General features: G+C 47.8%; 1 long non-coding RNA gene across 2 annotated transcripts; it reads left to right on the top strand.

The window, feature by feature from the left end:
* Positions 1-562: 562 nt before the first annotated feature.
* On the top strand, positions 563-5,886 carry LOC145722933 (uncharacterized). Of its 2 annotated transcripts, XR_014147498.1 has the most exons (3): positions 563-652; positions 783-4,530; positions 4,732-5,886. It is a non-coding gene; the product is annotated as an uncharacterized LOC145722933 (long non-coding RNA). The 2 variants fall into 2 exon arrangements; XR_014147497.1 differs by lacking the exon at positions 563-652 and having other exon boundaries at positions 661-4,530.
* The last annotated feature ends 8,828 nt before the right edge of the window (positions 5,887-14,714 follow it).

Raw genomic sequence — 14,714 nt, 5'->3', positions numbered from 1 at the left:
GGCCGGCCCGCAGGCTGACAGGCTGGCGGGCGGGCCGGCGGGTGGGTGGGGCGCGGGGGCGGTGCGGCCTTCTGGGCCCGGGGGAAGGGAGGGGAGGGGGCGGTGCGGCGCGCGGGGGGGGTCGGGGGCGTGCCGGGGTGGGGGCGGCGCGGCGCACAGCTGCAGCGGGCGCCCCCCGCCGCGCGCACGGCCGAGCATGGCGGCGGCGGCCCGGCCGGCTCCCCGCGGCCCTGCCCGCCGGCTCCAGTGCCGTCTCGAGAGCAACAGGTTAAGCCGGCGAGACGTCAGCGCGCCCCCTCCCCGCCCCCCGGTTCTCCCCCCAGGCTCGCGCCGGCCTTCCCCCCCCTCCTCCCTCTGCCCCCCCTCCCCCGCTCCGGGTTCCCGGACGCTCCCGGCCGCGTTCTGTTGTCATTGTGACGTCACAAAGGGACGGGCCCGGGTGGAACCTTCTCCTCCTCCTCCGTGACGTCAAAAGTCGGGCGGGAGGTTCCACGCGGCGGGGCGGCCGGGGGGAGGAGGGAGCGAGCGGAGGCGGGGGCCGCGGCGGAGCAGGGCTGCGGCGGAGCGGGGCTGCGGCGTGGGAGGAGGAAGAGGAGGAGGAAGATGCGATCGGCCTCCGCCTTCCGCCCCGGAACGCTGCGCTTCCCTGCAGGTGAGCGCTTGGGAGCCTTTGGTCCCCCAACGAGGGCTGCCGACCTAGCTCCGGTTCCATTTAGGGGGTGGGGAACCGGGAGGAGACGCCTCCTTTCTGCAGAAATGTGTTTCGCCTCTTCTGTTTCCAGGTCGGCTGATGGTGTGGCATTACTACGGTGGTCGCTGTGATCGCTCAGCAACGCTTTTCAAAAAGCAAGGAAACTTTATTCAGGGAACGCTTTGCTTTGTAGGAGGACTGTGTTGTGGATTTGGCCACCTCGTCACTTGAAGTCGTGTTTGGGGTGCCTTTGGGGGATGTGACGGGATGCCTTCCTGGGTGATGCTGCTCAGCAGCAACTGTTGCTCTTTCTGGGAGCCCTGTAATACCGTGGGAGGGGGTGGCGCTCCTCCTTCGCTGTGCCAGCTCTGTGCTTTATCTTTTGGGGCGGGGGGGGCGGACCAGGGAAGACTCGTCATTGATACGTGTTCTTGGAAGAGCACGGGACAACTAAGTCTCAAGGTACTCTGCGCTTAGTACTTCCGGACGGTAGAACGGGAGGCTCGCAGTCTGAGTCTGTTTAGTTTTCTGTAAAATGGAAAAGGTAACACCTGTTTTTGCCCCTCACTTTTATGTAGAGGGATCCTGTGCGGGAAAGATGTAAAACAGAGTATGCTGCTCTCTGTGTCAGGGGGTGTTATTCCTCGAGCTGGTGGAAGGCAGCACATTTCCTACAATTGGTCTCAAGCCTCAGATGCCTGCCGCGTTGCCATTCAGTTTATTGCCTCCGCAAAGCAGAGTTTGTGGGGTGGGATTGTCGATGGCAGGCTTTGGGAGAAATGATGGTTATATTTCGTATTAAATGGTATCCTTGAGAAACTCATAAATTGTAATCTCGTCTTAATTGTGCTGGGCACGACTCCCACCACAATACCTTGAATCACTGAAAACATTTGCTTTCAAAGTCCCAATCCACTTGGACAATAAAAACAGTTACATGTTTCTGCTCCATGGATGTTTTCTGCCATTTCCATCACTCCACTGGATGGGTTATTTCTAGGGAGAATAACGAGGGTGATACCCAGGCTTCAACACCATTTGATCTTTGAGGCTTTATAGCAGGTAGGAGTTTGAAATTAAAAAAAAAAAAAAACCTCTGCCACACAAAGCTCCGAGTCATGTGCTGAGCACAAAAACAAATGACCAGTTTGATTTCTAGGACAGCTCAGGCAGAATTTGTACCACTAGGCTGTCAAGTTTTAAGTATCTAATTTTCTGATGTAAAAGTTGCAGTATGATTAAACAAAACTGGGAGAAGTTCACATTACAAGGTTCAAAAGCAGGATTTACTATAATTACAATTACATAAAATTATAAAGAAAAAAGGAGAAGTACACCAAAATACAGTGGTAGGATTTACGAGCTCCTTCCCCGCCCCCCCTTAATACCCTTGGGTTATTTCACAGTTCTGAGGGAAAACAAACAAGCAAACCTTGTACATGTCATTTAATTGCTATGTTTTTTCTTTCCTTAGCTGTTTACGTGGCTTTCTTTCTGCCTCTGTCTAGTAGTGGAAAACTTTACTCTTTGTTGTGTAAATGTATATGGCAGGGACATTTGAGTGGTGCTTACTATATGCAGAGATTATGGAAGGAAGACTATATAAAGAGTCCAAAGTGTGTCATATAAATTTAAAAGGAAAAAAGTTGTGTCCCCAAATAGTCCGACTTAACTGTTATCTGCGTGATTATCACTTCATTGTAGACAAGTAGCTGACTTGTGTGTCTTCCATAGTCATCTGCCCACATAGCCACCTGGAATTAGTTGGTATTCAGATGGTGTAATGGCGTGTCTTTTCTCATAGTAGGTCACACCACTTCCTGTTGCTGAGCTGGGGGCTATTGACTCACTTCCAAGTGCCTTGGAAATAACTCCGGTGTTAATATATACCTTGCTCCAAAGGTTGTTTAAACTTCTCCTCTTCAGAAAGAGAAAATCTTTTGTTGGAGTATATAAGTGGTATTTGTTCAAAATGGGAACTATTTTTCTCCTTTCAAAGATGACACAGACAAGTCATGTGAAGCCTAGTACATTAAAACCCTTGGTAAAGGCCAAACCGGAATATTTTTAAGGTTTGCCCTTGATCATGATGTTCTTAGGACCCAGGTTCCTGATATTTTTATCTAAAACGGTTAAAAAGTTTTGTAGCATTAAGAAATTTCGTTTTTGGACCTTTAGTTGCATCGTTCCTTTTTAAAAAGAATTTGTTTTATTTTATGTTTTAAAGATTTTATTTGTGAGCGAGCAAGCATGTGGGGGGGGGCCACAGGGAGAGGGAGGGAGAATCTCAAGCAGAGTCCCCGCTGAATGCAGAGCTCACAACCCTGAGATCATGACCTGAACTGAAACCAAGAGTCAGACGTTTAGTTCAACCCACTGCGCCACCTAGGTGCCCCAATAATTTATTTTTAAGTAATCTCTTCACCCAAGGTGGGACTCAAACTCACAACCTGGAGGTCCGAGAGTCATGTGTTCCAGGGACAGAGCCAGCCAGGCACCCCTGTTGCACTGTTCTAATCCTGTTAGTGGTCCATCTCTACGTCTCCCCCAGGATTACATAACCATTGTCCTAACCACCTAATTACGTATCCAACCTGCTTGCTCTGTTAGCTGCAGAATATCCTGGCTGTCAGACCCTAGCACGGTGCTCCTGGCCAGTGAGTAGCCCTGGGGTGTGTGTCCCTCTGTTCCCTTCGGCTCCCACCCATAGAAGGCTTGCCAAATGTCAGTTGTTTGTTTCCAAATCTGGTTATTCCAGTTAGACTTATTATTGCAATTACAGTTAAATACTATGTAAACCTTTGGACAAGTGTGGAAAGAGAGTTGGTTTCTTTTTTTTTTTTTGAGAGTTGGTTTCTATGAAAACTTAAGTTGACTGTTTTGGGAACACTTGATAAAAGTTGAATTACCAAAAAAAAAAAAAAAAATCAGGCCGTTAAATTAGACGTGGGCCCCGCCATTTAAAAAACTGGGGGTAAATTTTAGGGATTGCGTACATGCATTGTTTGGCAAGTGATTCCCTTTTAAGAACCAAACTTCATTTATGCCCAAACTTCCTTCCCAACAAACACACCAAAAAAAGCATAGCGTGGAACACTGAAGAATTCTCAACAAATCTGTTACTAAAAGTACATTTAGGTGTTTAAGTTAGAATGTCAAAATCTTTATGGATTTTAAGGTTTCCCGCCTGACAGACTTTACAGGAGCTAACCAGCTTCTGGCCCCTATCTCCTCTGATTAGAACGCTTCCATTGTATTTAGCCCTAATCCCCAGGTATTAGAGCAGACTCCCCATCTAGTTCATGCCAGGTGCACAAGGTGACTTACAGTGGTCCTGCCGAGCTAACTTGAATTACTTGTAGAATTAAAAACACAGTTGTGTCAGTCACTGGATGGCAGGGGACAGAAAGATTTGTGATTTTACACCTAATTTATATGGAGTTCAGAAGCTTGAATTTTGTAATCCAGCAACCTTAATTATTGGGTCTCACTTAGATACTGCTGACGGTTAGTTCCCTTTCAAATCCTTAAACCTACCTGTTAATGGAAAGGAGACCAATTGAATCTCAGTTTCTTAGTTTGAATCAATTTCTCTTTTGTTTCTTTCGAGCTCTAGGAGGTAACCTCTGATACCTGCCTCCCCTTCCTGGCCCCCCCAGGTCTCAGGTACTTCTCCAGCTGGCCTCCAGTCTCCCTTTTTCTGGTTCCTTTTGTGCCCCTAAAGCCTTTTCCCTGCCTGCCTCATGATCACAGGCTTCCTTCGTTCCAGGAGGTGGGAGCTCTGATGACTTTGGTATTGCTGTTAATTTGTCTGCTTTTTTGTAGACCATCTGAGTGAGGTTTTTCTTTTTTTTTTTTTTAAAGATTTTATTTATTTATTTGAGACAGAGAGAATGAGAGGGAGGAGGGTCAGAGGGAGAAGCAGACTCCCTGCCGAGCAGGGAGCCCGATGCGGGACTCGATCCTGGGACTCCAGGATCATGACCTGAGCCGAAGGCAGTCGCTTAACCAACTGAGCCACCCAGGCGCCCCTGAGTGAGGTTTTTCTTACCCTTTTAATTTTCTTGGGACTTTGGTTAACACTATACCTTCTGCCAGCCTCACGCCTTTTATTTATTTTAAAAAATTTTTAAAAAGAATTTATTAGAACGCAGTGCCTGTAAGAGGGAGGGGGAGGGCAGAGGCAGAGGGAGAAGCAGGCTCCCCGTTGAACAGGGAGCCCACTGCGGGGCTCGATCCCAGGACCCTGGGATTGTGACCTGAGCCGAAGGCAGACACCCAGGTGCCCCAGCCTCACACTTTTTAATAAGGGAGTTTTCATTCATTGCCGATTCAGGATACAGTCACTAAAAGCGGAGCTGAACCTTGTAGGAAGTGGCAGGGAGAGCTGGATACCCCTTGGCTCCTGGTCAGGGAAACCTGCCTGCTTCTGGGACTTGCTGTTCCTGCCTCTGCTTGCACGTGGCTTGTAACTCTAGTTCTCTGAGGACGTCTGGGATCAGAAAGGGTCTGTGTTGTAGGGACGTAGATCCTGTCCCACCGGTGAGGGCTAGGTCCCACCCGAGCAAGCAGCTGGGACGACACATCCTGGGCCTCTCGGGTGTGTGTCTGGGTTTCTTTCCACTTCCACACTGTTTTTGCAACAGATTTTGCTCATCTTGTGAGAACGCTGCCCATCTCTCCTGGGGTTCTCTTTGAAGTTTGAAGAAATGTGCCAGAAGAGCTTGGATTGTAGAAAACCCCGTAGATGGGCCACACAACACCCACTCCTCCTGAAAGCATCATGAAGAGAAGGCCCAGTCAGTTCGGAAATCACCGCCCACATTGGTTTCCATAGTGCATTCACACCAGAAAAAAAGAGGCTGTCGAGTCCATTTTACAGAAGAGAAAACCAAGGCAGAGAGACACTGGCCAGAGAGTTAAAGGCTACATATCTTTTCCCCAGTTTTTCGTTGTCTTTAGAAGTAAGATGATCACTGTAACCCCGAAAAGGGGGAGAAAAGGCCATAACCGGGGCTCTGGGCAGGCTCCGGAGAGGTTTTTTTGCTTAAGAAGGTTGGGGAAGTTAAGGCAGTCTGTCAGCCTCCTGGAACAGAAGGAGTGCGTCCGTCTCAAGTGCATGTTTGTGTTTGTTGTTTTTTTAAACACCAGTTGGTGGAGCTACCCCCTTATCCCCAGCTGGCTGTCTCCTTGACTTCTCATTGGAAAAAGAGCCGAGATCCCAGGACCCCTTGGGACTGGCTGGTTTGTGCTCTGTGTTTTTGTAAGTGTCCCCCCCTCCCCAACCTCTCGGTGGTACCTGAGGCCCTGCTGGGCGCATTAGCTCTCCAGGCTTCCGAGGAAGGAGAACCTGCTTTCTCGTTGCAGGGGCTGTGACAGATCGGCTGGATAATCTTTTTTTTTTTTTGCTCTTGTATTGTCGCCCCTGACTTTGCTGCTTAGGGGACTGTGGGGCGCTGGGGAAATCATTTGCCCTCAGTCCTCACCAGGGTCGGGGCCATGCGGTAAAACAAAGGCTGCCCAGATATGTTAATGAAGCAGCATGAGTAATGGGAACGTTATACATAATTACTCACATAGTCATAGGATGTATGAGGAGGTTAGAAAGGGGAACCCTACTGGTTGAAGTTCTGGAGAGCTGTTTTTGAGGGCTGGTGCTGCTTGAGAGGCCTAAATTGGATTTTAAGTTCTAATTTTGTAAGTCTGTCAAGCTCCACCACCCATGAAGAGGAAGGCCAGTGTGCATTGAAATGTCATCACCAGCAGTGTTTAGTTACCAGGAATCCTAGAAGGTTAACAGAATAGCCAGTTTTTGCCCCTTCATCCTCCCAATGCAGCTCTTCCCTCATACACCTGTTTTGTCCAGTAGAAGCAGGAGTTTTTTCCCAGCACTCTTATTGGGGGGGGTGGGCAGCGAGAGGGTTGTGTGTGTGGGTCTGTTTTCCATCAGGAGACCCTCTGGTTTGTTGTGAATGAGTGCTCCAGGAGAGTGTGGGAGACCTTTTGGTGCCCTGTTTCATTGCTCTTTTTTAAAAATCCGGGAGGTTCTTGCCCTATTATTTCCTAAGCACAATTTTGGTTAGGGCTTGATCTGCAACGGTTATCTCTTGGTTCTCGTTTCTACCAGCTGTTAAAATGTTTGGTGGCTGTGGGGGCCGAAACAGGTGCCAGGAGGAAATGAGCAGCGATTAGGACTTGAGCATGTGTTTCTTGCATTTATTCCTTCCATAGGTTTACAGAAAGAGGGCTACTGAATGGGTGCTCATTCTGTGAGGCAGCCGTCGGGTATAGACATGATTAAAACCCGGAGTGTTTTGTGCTTTGCGCATGTGCCTTTCCGCTAGTACGTGGGCTTCAGTAACACATTCCCCAGATTTCATTCACAGGCTCGTCGTGAATATATAGGGCACGTCTGTGGTAGTGGATAGGATCGGGAATGAGAGCTGAGTTCAAGGTTGGGTCCTGCGTTACACGGGCCGCGTGACCCGTGGGCAGGCCACGGAACCTCGCGGAGCTGCTTCCTCATCTGGAAAACTGGTTCCATGCACCTCCCGGGCTGGTTACTGGGAGAGCCAGTGAGATTTTTGATGTGAAAGCATTTTGTAAATTGCATACGCCCGCACAAATGGTCAGGGTATCATTACACAGTTGGAAATCACCAACCTGGAGACATCGGGCCTGCCAGCAGCCTTCTTAGCTGACTCAGAAATAAATGAGTCAAATGAGTTCTCTACTTTGCTTCTTAAACCAAATGAGTAGCTTTAGAAGAAGTCCGTTTTGATGTCCTCTCTTCCCAGCCCCGCTCCCTCTGTTTGTTGAAGCTCTCTGTATCATCTGGCACTTGACTTCCAAGCCCGTCAGGGTGGTGAACCAGAGGCAGCTTTGACAGTTGAGATGAGAGTGGCCCCGAATCTCTGCACAAAGATGTTCCGCCCAAGGTGTTTAAACCGGATCTTGGAGCAATAATCCTTGAAATTGAAAATCCGATCATAATCCTTTATTGGCTCCCTGTGGCTTTCAGGATAAATCTAAACCAAGTTGTGTCCTCAGCACATCATGAGAAGCCCTTTTTGCTCTACCCTGGGCCTATCCTGGCACCTGTTTCAGTTTAGCAGAGCTCACTCAGCCCCTTGGCCTTTGCACATCCTGGTTCTTCGAGTGGGTTGCCCGAAGGAGCCCACCCGGCCCTTCTGAGGCCTTGCGGGACAGCCTGCCACCCCTGTACTCCAGTCAGGCAGGGCTAAGCCCCTTCTCTCTCGCCCTGACTCCTTAAACCTACCTCTGGGCACTGGAATCCGTGCTTGCCTGTCTCTGATCCTATTAACCTGCCCAGAGGAGGGGCTGAATTTAACGTCAGTACGCAGCTGAGGAAATAATGGTTGAAGTGAAGCTTTTGGAGTATGTCAGATAGTGTCTAGTTGTGGGAGGGAATTGGTATGGCTCTAGGGGAGAAAGATGAACGTAGCTAGCAGAAATCTCTTAGCTGAGAAAACAGAGGTGTCTGGGGCCGTTGAGCGACTTGCCTGAGATCGCACATTTCGTCAGTGACACAGCAGGGGCATGAAATCCAGGCCCAGATACAGCAGCAGGCTTTCTGTCGCTACTGTTCTTGAGACACGGTTTTCTGAATCCTGCCTCCTTCCAGGGGGATTCTCAGTTATCCATGGTAACTGCAGTCACTGAGTCGTTTCCATGGGAAAACACCACAGGTAAGCCCCATACCTCACTGCCGGTAGGACCAGTCCCGTTTTGAAGATGACTTTTTTGCTTCATAGGAAACCCTTCCGTTCGGAGGACTGCAAATGATACGAACCATTGCAATCGCATACTGGGCATTCCTGCACTTGTGGGGAGATACATAAATACACACACACACACACACACACTTATAGTTTGACGTGTGTGGGTGCATGCTCCTGGTTGATGTTCTGTTACGTGCTTTTTGCATTTATACCTTATCTCGATGATCAGAATACAACACTGCAGCGTTATTTTTAAATGGCTGCAGGGCACTTGGTTGATCGCTACCGCAGTTTACTCGACCTGCCTGTTCTTGATGGCCTTTTCAGTTTGGGGCCTATTGTGCAAAATGATGTGCCCAGTAGGCCTTTATCTATATCTTTTCACTTAACTCCCAGATTCCTCAAAGTGGAATTACTGGCTCAGAAGTGCCCATGTTTTGGTTTTGGTTTTCTGTTTTTTGTTTTAGTAGGCTGCACGCCCAGCGTGGAGCCCAGTGCAGGGCTTGAACTCACGACTCAGATCAAAACCTGAGCTGCCATCAAGAGTCGGGCGCTGAACCCACTGAGCCACCAGGGCGCCCTTAAGTTTCTATTTTCTTTCCTTGTCCTCTCTCAGGGCTTTCCAACCGAACGAGATAAGATAGGTGAAATCACTTTGTAAAACAAAATTGCTCTAAGAACACAGCGCGGTATTAGAACGACTGTGGTCGTGAAGGGTGAACAGAGTATGTGTACTGGTACAATTACATATTTCCTGCTTATGAAATGCTTTCTTGTGAGGCTTGACATGTGTTAAGATGACCTGGAATCTTAATTGTTTTCACGTGTAATTTCAGCCTTGTTTGTGAGGTGGGCTTTGCATGGTTACAAAGGCCCCATTGGGCCCTGGCTTGGCAGACCATTCAGTTACATACAGCTGATATATTCTGGTTGCTTGCCATGCTCTGGCACCAGGTTAGGTGTTAAGAAAAAGGTTATCGTCCTTGTTCTCAGAAAATTTATAGTTTAGTTGACCGCAGGGCTGCAGAATACTGGGAAAAGAGCAGGTAGCCTTGGATAGGTGATTTGACCTGAGTCTCTGTTTCTTCATCTATAAAATGGGGAGAATTACGCCTTTAATCTCAAGGACATTTTGGAGGAGGCAGTGGGAAGCACCATGGGAAGTGCTTTATAAACTGGTATCTAGATTGTATTATTCTTCTAACTCCACAGGTCTTCTTGGCTGACATTCTTTGGCCCCAAGGTTGAAGAGGGAACATAGTGTTTCTGGGTTATCTTCTTTGCTGATTATAGCATGTTCTGTCTTCTGAAGAAGAAGAGGGTAGAAATGAAAATAAAGGGCGCCTGGGTGGCTCAGTCCGTTAAGTGTTTGACGCTTGGTTTTGGCTCAGGTCGTGATCTCAGGGTCCTGGGATCCAGCCCCGTGTGGGGCTCTGCACTGAGCAGGGAGTCTGCTTTGGATTCTCTCTCTCTCCCTCTGCCCCCCCTCCCCCCAGTGTGTGCTCTCTTTCTCTCTCTCAAGTAAATTAAAAAAAAAAAAAAAATGAAAATCGTGCAGGTGCTCAGCACTTTCCTTCTCGCCAAGACTTGCTTTTTCTTCCTAACTTAAGGGGAAAAATGCAGCCTGCTCTCTACACTGGACACGCTTTGTTTAGATGCTGGATTCCCCACCCTTCCACCCTGGCATATGAGGTCGAGGTGGTATCACAGTGCTGCTAAGAAAGAAGCATTACTTTTTGGTGTTTTAAAAGAGTAGTTTTGGATAAACCCCTTTTCTTTCCTTTTTAATTCTGTAGTCAAGATGTCCCTTTAGAGATGTGGTAGAACTTGAACGTTTATTGGTTTTACCCAAATTGCCCCCTTTTCCATTCTTGGGCCGCCCAGAGCATGAAAGCTCCGTGTGTTCTATTTTCAGCTCGTAATAATGTCTTGATGTTGGAGGATGAAAGAGCCAACAGGAATGGAAGGCATTGCATAAGGAGCCATGGCCTGGAGTCCCAGTTAAATTGGTAGCACATGGTTTTCACATGCCTCGAAGGGCTTTGGTCGCGTTGCCTTGCTGGAGCTGTGTCAGCCACCACACCACAAAACTTGGTCCCTGACACTTGCCACGTGACTCCTTTTCATATGGACGATTCTGAGTGGCAAAGGCCAGCTGTCTTTGAAGCCAAATGAACAGTGGACTTGGTTTCTTTCTTTCTTTTTTTTTTTTATTTATTTGACAGAGAGAGACACAGTGAGAGAGGGAACACAAGCAGGGGGAATGGGAGAGGGAGAAGCAGGCTTCCCGCCGAGCAGGGAGCCCAATGCGGGGCTCGATCCCAGGACCCTGGGACCATGACCCGAGCCGAAGGCAGGTGCTTAACGACTGAGCCACCCAGGTGCCCCTCTTTTTTTTTTTTTTTTAAAGATTTTATTTATTTGACAGAGAGAGGGACAGCGAGAGAGGGAACACAAGTGGGGAGTGGGAGAGGGAGAAGCAGGCTTCCCGCTGAGCAGGGAGCCTGATGCGGGGCTCGATCCCAGGATCCCGGGACCATGACCTGAGCCGAAGGCAGACCCTTAACGACTGAGCCACCCAGGAGCCCCTGGACTTGGTTTCTTAACAGTGTGGAAAGCCTGAAATGTTGGGTGGGGCCCTCTATAGAGCCATTCCTGTGCGTTTATTTAGGAACGGGGTTGGAGGGGCTTGATGGGGGCCAAGGAAACCGTCTTCTTGAGCCTGATGAGTTTAGCCTGGTTTTAACATTCAGTTCTACCAGCCCTGTAGCCTTTTTACTTGGACTCCTCGTTGGTTGCTCTTTTTTGAGGCATGTTTATTTTATGTATTGACTTATAGATACCGCACCCTCATTCCAAAAAGGATTTAAGGCCACAATGAGCAGTCCTCCTGGGAGCAAGTAATTTTTGCTTTGATCTGACAAAAGTTGACTTTCTAACTGGGAAAAGTGACAGCCACATGAAAACACCGGCAGCGGGTCCTTGTCCTTCTCCACCCAGCGGTGTTAGGGCCGAGTAGCTTTTTGCTTTAGCTTTGGAAACTGGAGCTAAAACTTTTAATTAAAGGCGAGTTTTGTTAAGTAATATTGGTATTGACACCCTGACAGAACTCTTAATCTGCAAGAATTTTAAAGATGCATGAAAGTAATCCCCAGCGCTGGTAACATCCTTGAGTGGCAGAGATCAGGTTTCTGTTTAAATGCCAGGATGGTTTATCACTTTTTTCCACAGTGCAGGGGGCCACGGAGGGTTCTGGATTTAATAATGAACTTCTTTGTGGGGGGGGGTAGCGATTGGGATATGTTCGTGCATGATTCAGCGTCCTGTGTCTTTAAAAATGTTTTCAAATACCCATTCTGTATCATAATCGTCAAAACTACTGTTAGGATTCCAAACCATTGTGGTTTAAACTTAGCTGGAATCTGAAAGGTGGCTGACAGAGTGAAAGGAAACCTCCTTTAAATAAGGAACACATTTGGCCTGCCTGATTGTTCCAGAGTCTGAGCTCTGGGCATATCTGAGCCACGGGCCAAGTCTCCTGGTTGAAGAGGTTGGGGAATACTTGTTTCAATTCACTGGCCCGTTCCCTCCACCCCCCCCCCCCCCGCCCCCAGCTCCGTCTAAACACCATCAATTAGTCCTGCAGAAACTCTTGCTGCAGATACGGACTTGCAAAGCTTCATGTTACAACCACGTTCTTGTCTAGATGAGAAACATACTCTTTTGTTTTTGTCCTTGTGATAAATCAAAACTCTAATGATGCTATTAAAACGGGTTCTCTTCTGGCCCTGGTAAGCTAGAAAGCCCTGGGAGGCAGGGAGTGCAGATCTGACTTTGGGGCATATCTGAAGCTCAGAAGCGGTCTTCTTTTCTCCGAATTCTGCTCCATGCTCGCATTCAGTGATGTGATCCCTGCCTCAGCGCTGACCTGGCCAAATGTGAGCACGTATTTCTCCCCAACCCGCTTTTTCTCGCTTTCCTTCTTCCACGAGACTTGCTGAAGTTGTCATGTTACTTCTTTCCAGAATTTATTGGAGCGGTAGGCAAAGCCTCTTGGGAGTATAAATAATGATGATTATAAAGAACAGTCAGTTTACCAAGGAAGGCCATTATCTTTGACTTGCAAAAGCTGGCCCAACATTACTTGCTTACAGTTGTTTAATACAAATGAAGACCTCAGTTGTACCTATTGTCAGAGGAGTCCTTTTACTCTCTTTGTACACTGCCGTCATCTCGGTAAAGAACAGAACCACCTTGCCCCCAGGTACGAGTGCTTGTTCCTTGGGACAGACATTATATACGAGCCAGGGAAAGCCTTGGATGGTGGTTCATGGTTGCTTTTTTCCCCTCCCATCAACAGCAGATAATCCTCCCTTGCCGGTGTGGAAAGATTGCTAAAGCTGATAAATAATATCTAATTTACTTCTGGACTCCCCTCCTCTCTGCTTCCTGTCCAACTTACAAATCCAAAGATGGCTTTAAAAGTCATTGAAAGGGTTTGTCTGAATAGGCCCTGGCATTGAGTAAATGCATTTAAATGGTAGACTCCCATGCTCTTAATTAAAGCCCACAGCATAGCTCTGGGGGTGGGGGGCGTGGGGGCGGGGAATAGGAAGCCTAAAGTTGCAGGTTTTATTTTTTGGGGAGATGGAAGTTCCCCCTCGTTGCACTTTGAAGTTTAACTACGGTGTTTTATAGATACATATTCTTGGCACACATTGTTGTCCTTTGCTGCTGTATCTTTCGCAAAAGTGCCAGCCCATTTTAGCCTTTCTTTTTTTAAAACTCTCCTACATCTCCAACTTATTCCAGTTCGTTTGGCAGTTCAACTATTTTTCTTTTGGCGTTTCAGTGGTAGTTCAAGACGGAAGGCATTTTAAGCATCTCAGCCTTTTCCCTGAGTGATTTTGGATGTGAATGTGATTTCCCCCCCCCTTAACAATTCAGTGGTTTTTTTAGTATATTCAGAGTTGTGCAAGCATCACCATGATCAGTTTTAGAACGTTTTTGTCACCCCCCCAAAGGAAACTCCATACCCTTTGACAGTCACCCCACATTTCATCCCAGTGTCTGTGGTTTCTGGCAGCCACGAATCCACTTTCTGTCTCTCTGGACATTTTGTATATACCTGGAATCCTACACTGTGTGGCTTTTTGTGACTGGTTTCTTTCACTTAGCATAACATTTTCAAGGTTCACGCATGTTGTTAGCATGGACCAGTCCACAGTTCCTTTTTATGACCAGATAGTATTTCATCTTACGGGCATACCGCATTTTGTTCATCCATCAGCTGATGGACATTCAGGTTGTTTTCCTCCTTTTGGCTCTTGTGAATAATGCTGCTATGCACATTTGTGTACAAGTGTTTGTGTGTGTGTGTGGGGGTGGTGGTGGTGATATTTGCATTTCTCTTGGAGTATCTCCAGTTAGGAAACCTGGCACATCAAACCCACTCATGACTAGATTTATTTACTGCTCTTGAGTTAACCTGCTAAGCGATTTCTCTCAGCTTGTGTCCCTGAGCCACTGTGTGTTCTGTTCAGCTGAGTGCTACGCTGGGTTCTCCCCCTCTGGGGCTCTGGCCTTGCCTTTGGGGACTGGGGGTTCTCCTTTTCCTCCCTGCTTGCCTGCCACGCCTCCCTGTGTTTGTAGGGGGGGCCAAGAGTGGCCCTACTTCCTCTGCCCTTTTGCAAAGTGAACAGTGTTCACAGAAGTTTAAGCTAGAACCATGTGTATGCTCCATTTAGGCGTGAAAAAAAACGGTGGGACTTTGAATTTTGCTTTTTGTGGGTGCTCAGGTGTTTTTGGCTGTAGTGGTGGGTCTTTCAGATCCACATAGAGTTTTGGGAGGGGTAGAGTAAAGACCCTGGCTCCTCTCTCGGGGCATGAAGAAGGACTAGAAGAACTGTTGCCCTGCCTTACCTTCAGTTTTGACTTTCTCGTGGTTACGTTAACGTTTTTTCGGCAAAACACCTTGGGGCATAGAACCACTGTCTACCTAGAAATTCTCCCCGATTTTCTTGGTCTTTCCAGGCCTGCTTTGCCTAAACAGAAAAGCGCTTCCGAGGCTCTTCATAATGAACTCCTTTAAGAAATGGGAGTCGTTTTAAGGAAGAGGGATGGTGCCATGTTTTCTTTTGATGTTTTTGATTTATACCAGATTTATTTTTCCCAAGTTGGTGTGAAATTACTGAGATGATCGTGGTCTCTTCTTTGAGTCAGGAACTTTTTGCTTCTTTTTAAGCATTCAGAGAAATTGTGAGGCAAGAGAAGAGAGGTGG

The sequence above is a fragment of the Leptonychotes weddellii genome, chromosome 8 (assembly GCF_054177405.1).
Source record: "Leptonychotes weddellii isolate Sample4059 chromosome 8, ASM5417740v2, whole genome shotgun sequence".
In the NCBI taxonomy this organism is placed as follows: Eukaryota; Metazoa; Chordata; class Mammalia; order Carnivora; family Phocidae; genus Leptonychotes; species Leptonychotes weddellii.
The sequence above is the reverse complement of the archived record's forward strand: the minus strand, read 5'-3'. Positions and strand labels throughout refer to the sequence as shown.